This window comes from Juglans regia, chromosome 14, assembly GCF_001411555.2.
Source record: "Juglans regia cultivar Chandler chromosome 14, Walnut 2.0, whole genome shotgun sequence".
Classification (NCBI taxonomy): domain Eukaryota; kingdom Viridiplantae; phylum Streptophyta; class Magnoliopsida; order Fagales; family Juglandaceae; genus Juglans; species Juglans regia.
Window position 1 is genome coordinate 6,844,103 of NC_049914.1, and position 6,425 is coordinate 6,850,527.

The following is a 6,425-nucleotide window of genomic DNA, read 5'->3' on the forward strand; positions in this document are numbered from 1 at the left end:
ATAGATAAATTTGAAACTTAAATGGAAAAAAATATCTTCTAATAGTGGGTCCTTTTTAAAAGAATAACAAGCGACTCTTACGCATTTTAAAATTATACCTAGTATTACTTAAATTATTAAAATATGTAATTATTTATTGTCTTTAATCATATCACTTGTTATATTATCATGTTATGTTTTAAAAATTAATCTATTTACAAGTTTGAATAAAGAACTAATTTTCTACCTCACTAATATGATAAGATTTAATTTATATATATTTTTTATTTTAGTGACATAAAAAATGTGTCTATACCAATGTTTTGAATACCGTACCGGATGTCGTACCGATCAAGGCACTGGAACGAAATATTTTGGTATCGGTACCGTTTCGGGATAGCGTTTCGGGATAACGTTTCGGAATAGTCGATATATAAATAAATTATATATATAAATATATATAAAAATTATATTTCAAAATAATAGTCTATATATAAATAAATTATATATAAATACATATATATATATAAATTATAAATAGTCTAGTCTAAATTAGGAGTTAAAATATAAATTTGTAGTTTGGAAAGAAAAAAAAAAACATACAGGCCGAAATATCGGCCGGTACCGGCCGGTATCGGCCGAAATATAGGTCGATATAGGCCGAAATTCAGTCCGAAATGGCCGGTACCGGCCAGTACGGCCGGTATTTTAACCGGTACGGAATAGATATAATACATGTACCGGCCGGACGGCCGAAAAGAAAATTTCGGCCGAACCAGCCGGTACGGTACGAAATTTAAAACTTTGGTCTATACTGAAGTAAAATAATTATATTTTAAATTTTAAGTGACTTCATTATTCGTAAATCAAACAATTAAATAAAAAATCACTTTTAATATAACACATGGTATTATAGGAAAGTGTAGTGCTACATATATTTATAATTTTTCATATACTTTTACTTGTAAGATTCATTTTGTTTGTTTTCTTTTGAAATTTAAATTTAATGATTTTCAGCATATCAATAACTAACATATGGAGAAGTAAATTTTTTTTGTAAATTTTTGTAAGTTTTGTAAATTTTTGGATTAAAGAAAAGCGAATAACATACATAATTCACTGAAATTTTAACTTCCATTAAGTTTTCCACTAAAACAAGCAAAGTAATTAGCGGAGCCCGTACTCACGTTTGAGTTTTAAGAAGAAATCGATGTCCAAATCTCCAAGCTATTTATTTTATCAATTAGGATGTATGTTAGGTTGACAAATATTTAGCATATTTGCAGTAATAAGAGAGGGAAACATACCTTATTAACCGTCGTTTACTTGGTTTGGATTGGAGGCTTGCAAGTCACCTACATGTACTAAATTATCTTTAGATGTAAAGATACCATTAATGCTATAAATAAGTTTAGGGGTGTAGAACTGGATCTGGATCCGGATCTAAATATCCAACCATAACTCGTTTCGAGTTTTAAAAACCGAGCGGCTATCCGCCCAGATAAGTCCCAAAAAAAAATCTGGACGATAACCACCAGTAGGATGTAAATCCGAGCGATACTACCTTTTTTTAAAATGTCTTTTTAAAATTTTAAAAAATGTTTTTATAGTATTTAAAAAAAATATCATATTTGATATCCATATTTAAAAAAAAAATTAAAATGCTTTTTAAAAGGTTTTTTCTTTTTAAAATCTTTTAACAATTCAAAAGACTTTTTTTATAGGCCTTTATTTTTTTATTTTTTTATACAAAATAAATAATAATACACCAACACACAAAATATATGCATACAACATATTACATTATTGTTTACATCACAATGCAAAACATCAATTTACAAAAAATAAAATAAATAATAATACATTATAACAATATCAAATGAGACTAAAACCTAAAGATTTGCGATAATAACTTACCCCAACCCCCACTATGGCGTAGGAGCAGACTGGCTACATTGTTGTCCGAATTATCTCCTCGAGGGAGAAAGAAGCGGTTTGACATAAGGCATTCCGACCTCTCCCCGACGGAGAGCGGGCCGAGTCTATGAACCACCCGAATAATGAAGAGAAATACATGGATATTATCAACAGAATCTACATTAATGGGATCGTCATCAGCAACTTACCTCCCGGCGAGGTGAAATGAATGAGTGTAATGCCTAAGGCTGCTCTAGCCCTCTTGCGGAGAAGTGCGAGTCAGCCCTCGGCTACCCGAAGAATAGAATCTCCACCAACGAAATCTTCATCAGTAAAATCTTCATCAGTGAAATCTCCATAAAAGAATTTTCACAAACAGAAACTAACACTCTGACAATGCAGGAGGGAGCAAATGAAATGGAAAGCCAAAGAAAGGCGGCTAAGAAAAAAGGAATGAAAGGAAAATGCGGCTAAGGAAATAGGAGCAAAATGAAAAGGTGGCTAAAGGAAATAGCTAAAAGAAAGATGTCTAAGCAAATAGGAGCGAAAAGAACGGGGCTAAAAGAAATAGGAAATGAAAATAAGGTTAAAGAAAATCGGTAGGACAAAGTGATGACACAAAGGCTCGGCGGGGTAGAACCCCACCTAAAGACCGATAAGCAGAAAACTGACGGCCCAGCATAATGAGGCGGGGCAGATGGAAAGCATGCTGAAAAATTTCTATCGGACAGGTCCGATGGAAAGCAAAATGAAAAGGTAGCTAAAGGAAAGACGACTAAGAAAATATGAGCGAAAAGAATGGGGCTAAAAGAAATAGGAAGTGAAAAGAAGGTTAAAGAAAACCGGTAGGACATAGCGATGACACGAAGGCTTGGCGGGGTAGAACCCCATCTAAAGACCGACAAGCGGAAAAACTGACGGCCCAGCAGAATGAGGCGAGGCGGATGGAATGCATGTTGCAAAAATTCTCATCTGATAGGAACTGGCGGGGTAACTGTGAGGGAATTTTTTCCCCGACCCAAAGAAATTTCCTAGGCCCAATTAATTAAGGGGGACTCACTAGAAGACAAAATATGAGAGAATGAGAGAGAACAAGAAGAGACTAAGTCATATAAGTGTCAGGAGGTATGGAAAGGTAATGTCCGAAGAGGAAAATTGGAAATTTGACATAAAGTAAGGGAAAATAAGGTGTAAGGTGTCAGGAGAGAAAAATACGAAAGTTACTTAAAGCAAATGGGGGGCACACAGGTAAAAGGTCAGATAAAAGGCAAATGAAACCTACGAATTGCGGACTTTTGGCTAAGGACTTGGACTTGGACTACTTCCGACTTTTGGGTTCTCTTTCGACTTCTTCAACCCGAGAGCTTCAGAGGGAATTTCTTCTCCAGCAAATAGATCTACTGCTTTCATTGTACAGTGAGAAATGAGAGACTATGAGAGACTTTAAACAAACATATTATAATGGAATCTGCCCTCCCTAAACTTTGAGGACATAAACCTAGTGTCGAACCATGTAAATATGTGTGTTCATCTCTTTTTATTTTTTACATTTAAATATTGTTCATCGCTATGAATGTACGAACCGATATTGTACAGCCACACCGGACCACTGTCGGGGCTCCACATAGCACCAATCAAGGCCCAGCCCATCTTAGGGCGTCCCGGGAATGGATCTTTCTTCCCTTCCAGATTGTGCATTTTTTGACGTTAACAAACCTTATAAATAAGTTTAGGGGTGTAGAACCGGATCTAGATATCCGGCGTTAATCGTATTCAAGTTTTAAAAGCCGGGTGGTTATCCACCTGAATAAGCTCAAAAACAAAATCTGGACACTAACCGGATGCAAACCTCGATATCTAGATTTATTACCTTTTTATTTTTTTATTCTTTTTAAGACTTTTTAAAATTCTTTTTATTGTATTTTTAAAAAAAAATCGGATATCATGTTAAATACCCATATTTTAAAAAAATATATATTTTAAATGCTCTTTAAATTTTTTTTTTTTTTTATAAAAAATATTTTTAACAATTCAAAAGACTTCTTTTTATAGGCCTTTATGTTTTTTTATACAAAATAAATAATAATACATCAACACATATAATACATGCATACTACATATTACATTATTGTTTACATCACAATGCAAAACATTAATTTATAAATAATAAAATAAATAATAATACATCATAACAATATCAAACGAGACTAAAAGCTACGCGATAATAAGTAATTTTAGTGTTTGATTTAATTTACTCTCCAAAAAATACAACATTAGTGCTTGATTTTCCTTTTATTCATTTTTTTTTTAAGTTCCAAACAATCATATAGAGTTTTAGTGAGTCTCGATGGCGTCGGGAACTAGTCTTGCTTGTTTTCGTAAATGAGATGAAATGAGTAGAGATAAAAATTAAAAGTTGAATAAAATATTATTTGAATATATTTCTTTAATATTATTTCCATTTTAAGATTTGGAAAAATTAAATTTTTTATTTTATTTTGTATGATGATTTGATAAAGTTATAATAATAAGATGAGATGAATTGAAAAGTTTCTTGAAAACAAACGAGGAAATTCAGCTTTAAATATAAGTTAATGAAAGTCTCTTTAGTTTCATGAAAAATTTATGGGACAACGTAAATTTTGCACTAAATTTATGTTATGCTCTGAATTTTTAGCAAAACTTTTCTCTTAAGTTTTGGTTTTGAATGTTGAGATGAAATTACCTGGTTTGGATAGTAAAATGAGATGAAATAATTTATTAATAGTAGTGAAATAATTTATGAATAGTAATAAATGATTTGAGTTAATTAGTTTTATGGATTTTTGAGAGAGGAAAGATAAAAAGTTGAATAAAAATATTATAAAAGTTAAAATATTATTAGAATATTATTTTTATATATTATTTTTGTTTTGAGTTTTGAAAAAAAATTATTTTTTGTTTTTTATTTTTTAAATAAAACCCGGTTACAGATAATCGATTACATAACCGGACATGTAACTGGGTCCTTACCTAATCCAGTTTCATCTTACTCGTCTGGGTTTAATCGTGGCGGATAACTGTCCAGAGTAACTCGGATTTCCAGGTTACGGATCGGACCGAAAGAAAATCCAGCTAGTTGCACATTCCTAAATAAGTTTGTTGAGATTCATCTAAATATTCAATCTCGAGTTATATTTGATTTATTAATTAAATGAATCAATCGTAAACATAAAATTATAATCGATTATAAAATAATATAACTAATATAAAGTTTGGCTTGTCTTAGATCCCGTTTGAATATAAAAATGGTTTCATCTCATATAATTATTATAATTTTTTTAAGTTTTCATATAAAATATAATAAACAATTCAACTTTTTCAAATCATAAAATAATAATAATTTTATTCAATTTTTAATTTTTACTTAAAATCATCTCGTCTCGTCTCGTCTCACTATCCAAACATGGCCTTACATAAGCTCTACTAATTTCTTATTTAGTTATTGTTGTAGACGGACTTATGATCTACAAAACAAAAGAGCAAGTAGTTAATGAAATGGTCGATTCTTCCACTTTTACAATCAGTTTCGCTATAATTTCGTGGTGAATTTTGATTGAAACATTAGAGGCTTATGCAGTGCGAACTCAAGTCGTGTATTTGAAGTAACAAAAAGAGCCACATCCTCTCCAACAATAGGAAGCATTCTCATAGTGCCAAAAATCTTCATATCTCACCCACCCCCCACTTGTAACGAATGTTGCCAAAAAGAAAAAGACGGTCCGACAAAAGCTTCCAATACAAGCTGAAACATGCTTCACAACGTTAGTGCTTGGCTCACAGTGCAATGCCAATCCAGGTATGTGTCACCCAAAGCATCCATATCTATTCATTCCATCATATGTCCCTAACATAATATCATCATTGTAGTATGACTTTTTACTATTTTTGTTATAAAAATAATCTAGGTATTTCAACTCTTTTGGATGGTCTTTTAAAAGCCACTTTTTTATTTAAAAATAATTTATTTTTTTTAAAAAAAAATTATGTGAATGGATTAGAAAACCCACTGAAGTATATTTTGTAGATTTCAAAAACTCAAATGGGGGTGGAAGGAAAAACCCCATACAAAGGATTCTGGGGCTAAACTGATCCATAGGGCTAGGAATGGATTGACTAGCCCAGTTTACAAAAAGCCCAAAAGCCAATGAAATTCAGGTCTGTTTGAATTCGAAAAATATTTTATCTCATCTTATTTTATTGTTATAATTTTTTCAAATTATCACATTAAATATAATAAATAATTCAATTTTTTCAAATTTTAATTCAACTTTTTCAAATCCCTAAATAATAATAATATTAAAAAATAATATTCTAACAATATTTTTTTCAACTTTCATCTAAAACTATCTCATCTCATCGTTAAATCTAAACCAACCCTCAAGCTGCTTGATCCGATTGTTTGTCTATCTTAACTCTACAAATAAATCTTATAAAAAGAAAGTTTACAAAGTATTGATTCGGCTTGATGTCATAAGTCACGCATATTT